A 15443-nucleotide genomic window follows, 5' to 3' on the forward strand; every position below is an offset into this window, starting at 1 on the left:
TTACAACACATAGACCATCTATATAACTCTTCCAATTTCTATTTAATAGGAATTGCACAAAATAGAATTTATCAGAATTCCCATATTTATAGGGCACAACTGACAGAAGTGACAACAGAAAGATTATTTGTAATGATTCACATATGAAAGGAATTCGATAAAGGTTTTCTTAAATTTGATAACAATATTCATGTTTCCAAGGCATGACCAATAATGATTTGTAAAGATGAAAAACTCTTCTAAACTATTAGTTTTATGGAAAAATTTTGAATTATCATGTATAAGAAACAGTGAAGTATTATTAAGAGTCTCTTTATTAAAATATAGAAGTTGTTGTCATATGAAGAACTGAAGAGTATCATCCAAACACTAAAGGAAAAAAAAAGTAAGTGTATCAGGTTATTAATTAGTTAAAAAAAAAAAAAAGAAAGAAAATTGTAACTTTTTCCTGAAATTGTAGGTATGGTGCCTTTGACTACTTTTTTGAATTTGTAAATTGTCTTGGGTTCTTTTTCCTTGTTTGAAGCAAATTTTTACATTTGAACAGATCAGTCACCCCTGACAGTTTTGGGGGCTGAAGGAAAGAGTACAACAAAAGTGGGCCCTACACCACATTTCTAAATATCAGTTTTAAATATGCTAATAACTGTAAATAAACTATGTTCTATAATCTTCACAACTATAATTCCATAATTAGAGAATTTATTTTTTAATTTGGTTTTTAGAGACGCCTGGGTGGCTCATGCCTTTGGCTTAGATCATGATCCCTGAGGATCTTGAGATCCTGAGATCGAGTCCCACATCAGGCTCTTTGCTCAACCAGGAACCTGCTTCTTCTTCTGCATGCTTCTCCCTATGCCTGCCACTCCCCCGTCTGTGCACTCTCTCTTTCTCTTTGACAAATAAATAAATAAAACCTTAATTTTTTGTTTGTTTGTTTTTAGGTAACTGGAAGTTGGTCAATTGCCAAAGGTGACTGAAATTAATTGTTTTAAGTGAGTATTTGATTAATGAAATGATGATTTGGGGGTGATAATAACATACAGATCATGGATTAGAGATATTTATTCCCTTTATTTTACTTTATCAAAACATCTTACATATTGTAATAATTAAGGCTTTTAGTTAATTTTTATTTTATTGATAATGATGCCATACTATCAACTCTCTTTGAGTAATTTTAATTTTTTTTTTAATCAAATCCAAGTTGGAGAAACTTTCCTTTATTGGGTTGGTACCAACTGAAATTGTCAGTAAACTTTTTTTAAACTGATTTTAAGTCTTTTTTTTTTATTTTTAAAGATTTTTAAATTTTTTTTTTAATTTACTTGTCAGAGAGAGGGAGAGAGAGAGCACACAAGCAGGGGTATTGGCAGGCAGAGGAAGCAGTAGGCAGAAGGAGAAGCAGGCTCCACACTGAGCAAGGAGCCTGATGTGGGGCTGGATCCCAGGACCCTGGGATCATGACCTGAGCCAAAGACAGACGCTTAACTGACTAAGCCACTTAGGCATATCATCAGTAAACTTCTTAAAGCAATACTTGGATTCAGAAATGAACCTTGAGTCTGAATATCATGTTCAAACATTACAAAATGCCATATATGATATATTATTGTATTATAAAATATTACAAAACATTTTTGTCTTATCATAGTCATCGTTCATACTTAAATTGTAATTTCATCCTATCTTAAGGCAATATGTAGACCCAAAGAGTACGGTAAAGAATCTACGTTTACTTAAGGTACTTATCTAAATCTGTGTCTATAGGTGCACAAATTTAAATACTATGAATTGTTTACTTCTGCAAATGTTTCTCAGCTGCCTTTATTTCACATGTTGTGAACACTAAGCTGTATGAAGAGTACCTCTGCGATTGCACATTAGAAGAGGTGTAGAAGCCTAAGTGAATGAATCAATGAATGAATGAGTGAATGAATCCCCAGCACGCCTGGGAAATGATACTTGAAGAAACCAGACACTCTTAACAGTCATGCTGACTCAGAGAAAGGAGTTGACAAGATGATCAGTCTTTTCTGCCACCCAAATACGTCGGCGGCTCAGATCCTCTTCACACTCCAAAGCAACGTCCATCTCAGATGTTGAGATCGGCAAAGCCTCAAAATCTTCACAGTGTTCAGACACAGTAGACCACTCTTACTTTTTTTTTCTTTTTTCTTTTCTTCTTTCTTTCTTTAATTTTTTTTTTTTTTTTTTTTGAGAGCGTACAGTGTGAGATGTGAAAAAGATTTTCCCTGTGGACTGAAGGTGCTTGTCAGGAGGGCACATATATTTAGGTTTACAGATTGTTCTGTGTGATGTTGAGTGTCATATCCCCAGTTATAGAGGAGCTTCGGTTCTTCAATAAACTGTGTGTTTGTGTGTGCGCGTGCGCATGCACACATGCATATACGTGTGTCCAGAACAGGGGCCCCTCTTGTCCAGGTTTAAGGACAATACTGCTATTGTATCTAATTTTGTATTTATATATTTTTTTCTTAAAATGGGCCTTGAAAATATCTACTATTCAGCCTCCACAAAACTTAGACAGGACTTCTGGATAAACGTTGCAGATAATAAGCACATGTGTTTGTTATAGCATCTTTCCAAACCCCACTAAAATGCCTTGCTAGTGATTTTTTTTTTTTTTACATTATAAATCCCCAAGAGAAAATAAGGAAAACGAGCCAACAACAACAGAAATGAGAAAGCTAAAAAACAGATGTGTGAGTGGTAACTGAATTAGCAGACAAGGAAAGATGAAAACTTAAGGTGTAAGTCAATCTTGGAGCCCTTTTCTTTCACAGCCAACATCCATCCTCTCAGAAGATCTTGTTGGCTCTACCTTCAAAATACACCCAGAATCTTAATCATTTCCACCATTTTTACTAGTACCACCTACTGTTGGGGTTAAGTTGTGTCCCCCCCAAAAGATACGTTAAAGCCCTGGCCTCTGGTACCTAGAATGTGACTTTATTTGGAAATAGAGTCTTTGTAGATGTAATAAAGTGAAGATGAGGTTGTATTGGTTTAGGGTTTCTTTTTAAGAAGAGAGTTATTTGGAGATACAGACACACACAAATAGAAGATGGCCAAGAAAAGGTGAAGGCAGAGACTGGAATTATGCTACCACAAAATTAGAAATGCCCAGGATGGCTGGCAGACACCAGAGGCTGGAAAAGGGAAGAAGTGATTCTTCCCTTGAGACTCCAGAGGGAGCATGGCCCTGCCGACACCTGGATTTTGCACTTCCAGCCTCAAGACTGGGAGAGAATAAATTTTTGTTGTTTAAGTCACCCAGTGTGTGGTACTTTGCCACAGCAATTGCAAGGAACAAACATGGCTACAGTTATTTCTTGCCTGGACGGATGAAGTAATTCCTAACTGATCATTCTGCTTCTACTGTGGCCCATCAATCAGTCTACTCTCACCACAGCACCAGTTATCTTCCTAAAATATAAATCAGATAGTGTCATTTCTGTGCTTAACACCCTGTATTGGCATTCTATTTCTTTCAGAGAAAAACCTGTGTTTTTGCAATAGCATGCAAGGCTCTACATAATCAGAGCATTCCCTCCCCCAGTCGTGTCACCTCTCCGCCTTCCTCATCACCTCCCACAGTATTTTTTTCTTCACTCCTTCCACCCCAGACACACTGGCCTCCTTGCAGCTCATCTAACACATAAGGTAGGCTTTTCCCATCAGACCTTGGCATGAGAGGTTCTCTCTGCCAGCAATACCCCTATATTCCCTTGGATAAGTGGATAAGTTTTGCTTCCATCAAGTCTTAATCAAAATTCATACTCTCTCGAAGACCTATCACAACCACCCTTTAAAAAATTTCATCTGCCCTTCATCTTCTGGCATTTCTAATCCCCTTACCCTTTTGCTATATTTTTTTTCATGGCATTCACCAGTTTCTAAAATATTAAATAATTTATTTAATTATTATGTGTCTTGTTTATTGACTATTTCTTACACTCCATAAACCCCTTAGGAGGGAGAATTTTGTTTCGTATATCCCAAGTGCCAGATCCCTGCCTGGCACATGATAATAAATATTTGTTAGATGAATTTGTTGTATTGATTGGAGAATCTTAGTCTCTATCAGAACCCCAGAAATACTAAAGAAGTCTGGAATAGCTAAAAGTCTAGAAATAGGAAACATTTGGGACAGAGATGGAAAAATGCTTGAAAAGTTATATAAATAGTTATTGGATACCTGGCTCTCCTCCACCCCCAAGAAAGAGACAATAGGTTTACTCTTTGGAAAGAGTCTCTAGGAGACTCTAAGGGTCAGGGAATGATTTCAGGCGTATCACATAAAATTTGCTCACTGCACAGGGAGATCCCAAATTCTCTTGTGTTATTTGACTCCAAGAAGACTGACATTGAAGCCATGAATCATGGGTGGGAACTTGCAAGATTTCTTTCTGAAGAAACTGACAAGCCCAAAAGAAAATATTTACTGATACAAAGAGTTGAGGATGCTTCCAAAGAAACAATCCAGCCAAATAATCTCATACTAGACAGTGTGAAACCTCCTGTTGACACTGGACAGCTAATAAGCTTTTACAGCCTAATCCTAAAACATGAAGGGATCAACTTCATGAAAGCATCTAATTTGAAAGACTTTACCCACTGGCAATGGAATAAAATAGGTTTATGTATTTCTTTAAGAAAATAACTTTATAAGAACACTATAACAGAAATAAAATCTTGTATCATAGGAAATATTTCCAAGCAAATCTATTTCAAGCCTTAAAATATTAAGAACTTACAATGATTATATTTTTAGAAATCAGACCAGTGAATTGTTTACCAGACATTTGGAATCATAATTAATGATTTCTGTGTCGATTTGCTGATCAGTGATCCAGTTGTTTTATTTAGACTTTCTGTCTAGGTTCTTTAAATTCAAACTACTTTGTACAACTTTACAGATATTTATCAGGTACTTAGTATGTGCAAAGCCTTTTTGAGTGCTGGAAAAATATATAATATCATTATTATGGCTACTGTGAAATTTCCAGGGCAGGAATTAGTACTCTTGTTTGGTAACCAGAAAGAACTGAAACAAAGAGATTATGTGATTTAGGTAAAATGAAACCATTAGCTAGAAAATCCCACCGTGGCAAGTCTTCCCAACTGACAAAACCCAAATTCCTCTGGGAATTTGGCTTTGATGAAGTTTCTTGTTATTTGTCTAATCAAGCACCTACCTAGGAATTCCCGTGGTTTATTACATCAAGCAAGACAGATTACATTTGATGCTTTCTCAAAGCATTTTGAAGTTCCCCTCCCTGCCTCCAACCATGCATTTTATTTTCACCCAATGAAGGGGAGCCATCAGTTCAAGATGACTCCAAAAAGCTCATTGGCTCAGGCAATTACTTGATTTCTTCTTTTTGAAAATGTCATGCACATTTTAAGCACATTGACAAGCAAGTTTGAAACTCTTGTCGGAGATGCTACAAAATGCAGTCTGCAAGGATAAATGGATCTTTGGATTAAAAGCTGTTATTAGGTCCAATCTTTGTGATTTTTCTTTTTCAGTCTTCAATGTAGAAATGTAGAAACAACATTTTCTTCTCTGATTCTCATCTCCCAAAGTTTTCTGAGATCCATTTAATAGTGAAGATTCTCTCAACAGCAAGCATGGGAAACCCCAACTAAAATTAACTTATTCACTTTGGTAGAAACTCAGTGGACTTCAAGAAAGTTAAGGCATGCTCAAAGGCATCATATGTCTCTGTTTTTCCATTTTTGGAGGTATCACCTTCATCTTATTAGTGGTAAAATGGCTTTAGTAATACCAGGAGGTGCATTTAGACATGACAATAAACAGAAGAAGAAAAGAGATGATTTCTTCTTATGTACCTCTAAAAGCAAAACAAAGGTTCCCAGAAATCTCTCCAGCCAAGTTCCCTCCATACCTTGTATCATATCACATGATCCTTTTTGAGTCAATTGCAGACAAGTACAATTACATGATACCAAAAATTTGGGGAAATGGATGGCTTAAGGGGTCAACCACACTGTTCTCTTCTTTGTCTTTCACTAGTTTCTGCCTGGACACTTAATTTTGTTTCAAGTTTGGCATTCCTGCATTATTAGTTTAATAAATTAGTTTGAAATTGGAATTAGGGTAAAATTAATTTAATGAATTAGAATGTACCTGTTTCAGGCCACAGTTAGTATCAAATGCAAATTTATTAAGTTGTATGCTCATTAATTTAAAATGCAATGAGAATCACAAATTTGAAACTACTTACTATCACCTCTTGCTCTCTCCCCTAATACCTGTTAATTAGTAGATAATTCAAGGACAAGTAGAGTCAAAACTTGAGTTTCAGTCTTATCTCTTCCACTTACAAAGTGTATAACATTGGACAAATTACTCTCTGTGAATCTCAATTTCTGCATTAATATATTGGAGATTATTGAATCCCTATACATTATTATTGAGGCCTATTGATTTCATTAAATAAGATAATCTAAAAACGAACTAAAACTCAAAGGCTATCCAAAGTTACAATTATTGAGAATTTTAGACTGGTTCTATGTTAATAACTTTAACAAACATTTCATATGACCATTACAATAACTTTATAAGGACAGAGTATTATTATTCTTGTCTTACAGATGAGGAAATCGAGACTCAGAGTTTAAGGGACTTGTCCCAGTAAGTGGCAGAGCTAGGATTTGAACTAAACCAATGCCTGTATGACCCCAAAAGTCATGTGCTCAACTGCCACACGTTACTGATATACAAAATTGTTATTAATATTACTGAAAATTCACTCATATTCAGTTCCTTCACTATTTCTATGTTATGGTCTAGAACACCTAAGTCAATGAATATTCATTGAGCACATGCTATATGTTGGGTATTAGGCCACATGTTGAAACAGATCCAAATAATGATGATGTGCTTTCTGTTCTCAAGGTGATTACAATCTACCATGGAAACTAAAATGATTAATCAGTCAAGGCCATATGCCATCTGAACAGACCGGCTCGGGCAGTAGCTACTGAAGAATTGTGTACTTCCAGAGAAGTGGGCCAGAAAGCAGGAAGCCTTTTTGAGGCGTCAAAAAGAAGTGAGTTATGGATATTTGGGAGGGTGAGTGCTGTGGATTATGTAAGACTAATGATTCACAGACCTGTACCCCTGGAGCAAATAATACATTATGTGTTAATAAAAAATTGGAATATGTAACTAAAAAAAACCCATCAAAAACAAATTAAGGAACAACAACAACAATAAAAAAGTAGGTTTTAACTGGTCAGAATGGATCATGATGGCAGGTAGTCTGGTGAGTAAGAATTTGTGGGGAGAAGTAAACTAAAGTATCTGCCCTGGATAAAATGTCTGTGTAAAGAAACCTAAAGTTTGGTCCTGATGGGGAACTTCTACAAGAATTCTGCTCCTCAGGAGACACTAGATTCTCGAGCTGGACAGCTGAGGTGAGAGAGACCAGGCCAGGTAATGAGTACCAACTCTTCAAAGAAATGGCAGGGTCAGATTTTATCATTTTCAGATTTGGTGACAGTGCTCTCCAAGTTTATTCTCTGTCTATAAACACTTCCATATATACACATATTTTATTATTTGCCAAAGGAATCGTCACAGAAAATGTGTGGCTTTCTTAAAAAGCAAAAATTTAGGCATTAAAAGAAAAAGATCTTCTAAGACAATCTTCTCTAAATGAGAGCCTGTGGGAATTCTCCTCTTTCTCACACTCACTTCCATCTTTTTGTGTACAGAGATTTATCTTGGTGTCGCTGAACTTTCTTAGGTTAAATAATATACAAATAATAAAATTTTTAATAATTTCTTCTTATTATTATTTATACCCTTCAGAATATTTAAAATTCTTTCCTTCCCTCTGCCCCTCCCAAAAAACCAATGATCAGAGGAATGTTGAAAAGAAAACCAAAGCTAGTGTCATCACAATCCCAGACTTCAAACTATATTACAAAGCTGTAATCATCAAGACAGTATGATACTGGCACAAAAACAGACACACACATCAATGGAACAAAATAGAGAGCTCAGAAATGGACCCTCCACTCTATGGTCAACTAATCCCCCACAAAGAAGGAAAGAATGTCCAATGGAAAAAAGACAGTTTCTTCAACAAATGGTGTTGGGAAAATTGGAAAACCACATGCAGAAGAATGAAACTGGACCATTTCCTTAAACCACACACAAAAAATGGACTCAAAATGGATGAAAGACCTCAATCTGAGAAAGGAATCTATTAAAAACACAAGCAGCAACCTCTTCAACCAGAGCCACAGCAACTTCTTCCTATAAACACTGCCAAAGCTAAGGGAAACAAGGGCAAAAATGAACTATTGGGACTTCATCAACATAAAAAGCTTTTGCATAGCAAAAGAAACAGTTAACAAAACCAAAAGACAACTGACAGAATGGGAGAAGATATTTGCAAATGACATATCAAATAAAGGGCTAGTATCCAAAATCTATAAAGAACTTATCAAACTCAACACCCAAAAAAACAAACAATCCAATCAAGAAATGGGCAGAAGACATGAACAGACATTTCTGCAAAGAAAACAACCAAATGGCCAACAGACTCATGAAAAAGTGTTCAACATCACTCAGCATCAGGGAAATACAAATCCTCAATGAGAGACCACCTTACACCAGTCAGAATGGCTAAAATTAACAAGTCAGTAAACAACAGGTGTTGGTGAGGACACAGAGAAAGGGGAAACCTCCTACACTGTTGGTAGGAATGTAAGCTGGTGCAGCCACTCTGGAAAACAGCATAGAGGTTCCTCAAAAAGTTGAAAATAGAACTACCTTATGATTCAGCAATTGCACTACTGGGTATTTACCACAAAGATACAAATGTAGTGATCCAAAGGGGCACGTGCACCCCAATGTCTATAGCAGCAATGTCTATAATAGTTGAACTATGGAAAGAGCCTAGATGCCCATCGACAGATGAATAGATAAAGAAGATTATATATATATATATATATATATATATATATATATATATACATACACATATATATATGTAAAATGGACTATTGTGGAATATTGTGCAGCTATTAAAAATGAACGCTTGCCATTTGCAATGACATGGAGGGAACTAGAAGGTATTAGACTAAGCAAAATTAGTCAATCAGAGAAAAACAATTATCATATGATCACACTGTTATGAGGAATTTGAGAAACAAGACATAGGATCATAGGGGAAGGGAGGGAAAAATGAAACAAGATGAAACCAGAGAGGGAGACAAAGCATAAGAGACTCTTGATCTCAGGAAACAAACTGAGGGTTGCTGGAATGGAGGGGGCTGGGAAGGATGGGGTGGCCGGGGAATGGACATTGGGGAGAGATGTGTTATGGTGAGTGCTGTGAATTACATAAGACTGATGAATGACAAACCTGTACCCCTGAAACAAACAATATATTATATGTTAATAAAAAAAAATAGGGAAAAAAATGAAACAAATAAAAATGTTTGACCTTTAAAAAAAATGTTCAAATATAGGAAACCTTAAGTCCCACCTCATATTTTGTCTTGGAAGTCCCATTTTTAACCAGGAGTATTACAACATTAGCTTCCAGGTAACCATAAAAATAATTGAAATATATGAAGGTTAAACTTTTTAGAATTCATTTTTAATTTTTAGTGACTTTGTTGAGCTACCATTTATATACAATAAATAGTACATAAAAGAAAGTTTTCAACTGAACTGGTTGAACTCATGAAACCATCACTGCAAAGATACAGAATGTCTCCATAATCATCCCAGCGTTTCCTCATGGTTTTTCTATAGTCCATCCCTCTCTATTCCCTGACCCCAGAAAACTATTAATCTGCTTTCTACCACTCTAGACTGGTTTGCAAGTACCTTTCCTGTCTAACTCCTTTCACTCAGCATCATTATTTTTGAGGCTCATCCAATGGTGCTGCATGCAACAAAAATTTGTTCCTTTTCATTAGCGATGAGTATTCCATTGTATTGTTATGACATCATTTGTTTATCCATTTATCTATTGTTGTACATTTGGGTTGTTTTCAGTTTAGGGCTATTACATATAAAGCTGCAATGAGCATTTGTGACAAGTTTTTGCCTGGGCATATATTTTTAATCTTTTGTGTTAAATACCTAGGAGTGAAATAACTGGATTAAACGGTAGGTGTATATCTAAATTTTAAGGAAACTGCCCATACGGTTTTACCATATTATATTTCCACCTGCAGTGTATGAAAATTTCACTTCTTCCACATCCTTACCATGGTCAATCTTTATCGACATTCTTGAAATTGTAAATTGGTTGCAGTTTTAATTTGCACTATCTGGTCAGGATCTTCTCTGTACTTACTTTCGATCATATACCTTTAGTAAAACTTGTGATCAAATTTCTTGCCCACTGGTTTTTATTGTGTTGCCTTATTATTGAGTTGTAAGAGGCTTTTTTGTTGTGTGTGTGTGTGTGTGTTAATATTCTGGACACAAATCCTTTCTCTCTTTCTCTCTCTCTCTTTTGGTTACAAATATTTTCTCCCAGTTTTGGCTTCTTTTTCTATTTTCTTTGTGGAAAAATAAAAGTTTTTAAACACTGATAAAATCTAACTTATTGATTTACTAATTTTTGTTCCCTAAACAAGAAATTCTTGCCTAATCCAAGATCACAAGGTTCTTCTCTTACATTTCTTCTAGAAAATTTAATGGTTTTAGTTTTATTTTTAGACCTATGATCCATGACAAGTAACTTTTTTTGTGCATAATTTGATGTAAAAGTTCATTCTTTTTTCCTTATGAATATTCAGTTTACAGGAACCATGACTTCTTTCCCCAAGAAATTGCCTGGGCAACTTTATTGACAGTCAATTAAACATAGATGTGTGGGTTAATTTTTAGACTACTAACTGAGTTCCATTGATCTATATGCTGATCTGTTAGACAATAAGAAACCACCTTGACTATTATAGCTTTAAAAGACTTGAAACCAAGTAATGTTAGTACTCCAATCTTGTTCTTCTTTTAAACATTATTGGATGCTTTAGATCATCTTCATTTCCATATAACTTTTTTGTTGTTGTTGTTGTTTTTAAACTTTTTTATTTTTATTTTTTTATTTTTTATTTTTTTTTAATTTTTATTTTCAGCATAACAGTATTCCTTGTTTTTGCACCACACCCAGTGCTCCATGTAATCCGTGCCCTCTCTAATACCCTCCACCTGGTTCCCCCAACCTCCCACTCCCATATAACTTTTAAAATCATTTGTCAACTTGTCATTTACATTTTCAGTTGAAATTTTGTTTGCATTGATCCCCATCTTTAGAATATTCTGTACTCCAATCAATTAATACATCATATATCTCCATTTGCTTGGCCTTTTTTAATCTCCACTTGCAGTAATTTAAAGTTTTCTTTATAACAGTCCTGTGCATCTCTTGTTAGGTTCATTCCAATGTATTTTGTGTAGTTTGGCATTATTTAAAATGAAATCTTATTGTTAAAATTCCTTTCTTAATTATTTGTTGCGAATATTAAAAAAAAAAAATAGGTAGCTCACTTTGGTCCCCCTTTCCAACTTAAGTGCTATAGCCAAGTAGAGTGAGTAGGCAACTAGCAACTCACCTAGACACAGTCTATGGATAAGGTGAATTTTTGACTCAACCAAATACATTTCTAACTTGCAACTCAAATCGGATTCTTGACTTAAATTAATTTACCTCATTTTAAATTATGCTAAGTAAAAGCAGTAAAAGCTAGACCACCAGGGACTGTTAGAGTACTTTACATATAAATTTCTCTCTTAATCTGCCACAACTGTATGGTTAGGTACTGTTGTAATTCCCATTTTACAGAAGCTGTAAGACTGTAATTAAGTAACTAGATCTCATTTACTAATCCAGTAATCCTCAAAGACAGTGCTCAACCAGTTTTATATGATGATCTTTGAAAAACTTGTTAAGATCTCTACTCTTGGGTTGCAACTAGAACAATTTATGGTGCCCTTTTGCAAAATTTTCAATACTAAAGCGTAAATCCTCTCTAATGAGAATAGTACTTCAAGAGTTCATTCTTAGAGCATACCTTCCAAGAGGAAAAACATGTGTAGGAAATAAAATATTGGAAAGGATGTTGGGCTAAGACATGATGGAGTTAAAATTTGAATAAATTTTGAGACAAAGTGAAGGAGGTTGCTCAGGGGAAAGGACCTCAGTGTTATTAGAGATGAAATGGAAAAGACAGAAGCCTACAATTTTACCTTTACTCTCTCCTCCTCACCTCCTCTGGAGAAGCAATGAGATCATTATTAGTTCCCTTTTACTGTCCAGAGAATTGAGACATTCAAAGTCTCCTACCTAAGTGGTGTTTTAAGAACAGAGATTCAAACCCAGGACAAATTTGTTTCCAAATTTTAGGCTATTTCCATAGTACATCACTTCTTCTATCTACTCTTACCTGCTCCCATCCCCACTCTTCCTAAGGATTTGTTCTAGAAGCCAGTTGAATATGGTGAAAGGAAGGAGGGGGTAGAGAAATTAAAAAACTACTGTATAAACGCAAAATTGACCGAACAATAAAGTTTGGAACTAGTCTCTGCAAGGTTGAATTAAGTACAGGGAAAATAATAATATTATTCCAAGAATTGAGAAGGAGGGAGCCAATAGAACATTTTCCCTCGGATATTAGGAGGTGGTTGAGACTTTCAATGAAAAGAATGGAAGAAATATCAAGATAGGTCTCAGTGATGCCATGTTTTCAGAACTTGAAAGAAAAAAGAAAAAACCTCAAAAGTGACTGAAGAGAGCCTTCAGTTCTTTTATAAGTGCTTTATCCTAAGTTGTTGGTTTTTGTTTTGTTTTGTTTTTGTTTTTTGTCCAATCACCAAATTAAGTAGGGAAATGGAAACTCATGGCTCCCTGTTCCCCCCAAAATGTGATCCTATCTACTAATTTAAAATGAAAGGTTAACTTCCCTGAAATTGCAACATTTAAAACCTATTTGTATTTTTTTTAAGTAAATGATTTGCCTACTATTAAATTTCAAACATTCTTAAAGAGTTACCAGAAGAATTTGGGGTTTGTTTCCCTCTAGGAACCAATGTGGAAGGCCAAATTTCTTTGAGTAAAGCTGCTGCAAACCTAAGGGAGATTAAATGTATTCACTACCTGGTGGTTAAAAAATACATTTAATAGAGTTCTTCCTATCTAGTCGGAGAGCACGGTGCAGTTCTAAGTTAGAATTAAAAGAGCTGTTTGCATTTCCACTTCATGGTCTTATTAGCTTTATCCTATTAGGAACAATTTCTGTTAATGAACTAAGAAGCAGATGGAACTTGGCAGCAGAAAGAAAAAAAAAAAAAAGCTTTGTTTTCAAGATGTCAGAAAAAAAATTGACTAAAAATATTCAAAATTTGAATTACATACTAGCCTTCTTTTTAGCCATTTAATATTCTAAGTATATACTTTAATGACACAGGTTTTGTGTACTTGAAGGACTAACTTGTGAAAGCAAGGGAAATGAGATCATGCATATATATGTACACACACACACACACACACACATATTTGTAATATGAGTATTTTGTTCGTTAGTTTTTGGTCTTCTTTGTTTCTGTATCTATACAACACAATTAAGGATATTTAAGGAAATTAGAATACTGTGAATTTTTCTCATAAACTCATGTAGTTCAATTAATTCAGCTCTAGATGCTAGGAAAGAGAGAAAAGGAAACAATTTTTAAATATGTAGGGAATTCCACCTGCACTTTCACTCCAGTGGCTTATGTCCCTTAGTCTTGAGAGCGTTTATAATAAGGCTGACATGTACATACATTCCATAGACATTACTCCCAAACCACAACTAACTATTTTATATACACACAAAACCACATGTTCTCTATTTAATAGGTAAATAAAGATATCTTCAAAGCAACTTCAACTCATTTTTGCTTAGGGGCTAACTTTCAAAATCCCTGAACCAAAAGCTTTTAAAGACATATCGCTCAAGTCAGATATTTTTTAAATTTTAATTTAAGTTCCTGTTATTTAACATATAGTGTCATTTTAGTTATCAGAGTGCAGTATAGTGATTTAACATTTCCATACAACACTCTAGGCACACCCCAAGTGCCTATTTAATCCATCCCCCAACATTCGCCTCCCTTCTGCGAACAATTAGTTTTTTCTCTACAATTAAGACTTTGTTTCTTGTTTTGCCTCTCTCTCTTTTTTTGTTCTTTTTTTTTTGTCTGTTTCTCAAATTCCACATATGAGTGAAATCATATGGTTATTTGTCTTTCTCTGACTGACTTATTTTGCTTAGTATAATACCCTCTAGCTCCATCCATGTCATTTCAAATGTCAAGAGTTCATTCTTTTCTACGGCTGAATAATATTGTGTGTGTGTGTGTGTGTGTGTGTGCAATATAGATGTGAGATATAGATATATCTATATCTCATATCTTTTTTATTCAGTCATCAGTTGATGGACACGGGCTGTTTCCATAATTTGACTATTGTAGATAAAGCTGTTATAAACATTGGGTGTGTCTATCTCTTGAATTAACATTTTTGCATTCTTTGGGTAAATACCTAGTAGTACAATTGCTGGATCACAGGGAAGTTCTATTTTTAACTTCTTGAGGAATTTCCATATGATTTTCCAGGGTAACTGCACCAGTTTGCATTCCCACCAACAGTGCAAGAGGGTTCCCCTTTCTCCACATTCTCACCAACACCTGTTGTTTTTTGTGTTGCTGATTTTAGCCATTCCAAGTCAGAATTTTTAAGTCAGAATTTTTTTTTTTTTAAGCTGCCAGTTAAAATAAAAGTCTACTCTACTGGGCTTCTGAACTTATCTGTTGGTCATTGATATTACAAGCAAAGAAATTACAGGCCTAAACAAATTTAAAAAACAGTACTTCGTAGCTAATTTTTAAGGTATATGTATTCAAATATATACAGGTGTGCAAGTTTCAATGAACATATAAAAGTGATTTAATAATGTACATTACTTTAATGCATTCTTAGCTGAATTTCTTCCAGTGACAGGGTAGTAATGCTCCATCATCAGCTAATAATATCCATGATAATCCCAGTAAAGTGTCAGATTCAGTTTTTCTTGCTCTAGTAGCAAAAGTCAGAGAGAAAGGAAAAGACAGAGACACAGAAGGAGAGAGAGAGAACCCAAACAATGAGTAGAGAAGCTAGTTGACTTAAGAATTTATACTTTTGTGTCAGCTGATATATTTTTCTTTGATCATAAGCTCATTGGTTTATGATTCCTATATTTCCCACTGTCCCAAAGAGCACTACTTTGTTGCCACACATGCCTAAAAGGACTGTGAAATTTCTTGTCAAATTTTAAGGGTACCTGGGTAGCTCAGTTGGTTAAGCATCTGCTTTCAGATTAGGTCATGATCTCAAGGT

Source organism: Mustela putorius, unplaced genomic scaffold (genome assembly GCF_011764305.1).
Source record: "Mustela putorius furo isolate JIRA1106 unplaced genomic scaffold, ASM1176430v1.1 tig00003869_pilon_pilon_pilon, whole genome shotgun sequence".
Lineage (NCBI taxonomy): Eukaryota > Metazoa > Chordata > Mammalia > Carnivora > Mustelidae > Mustela > Mustela putorius.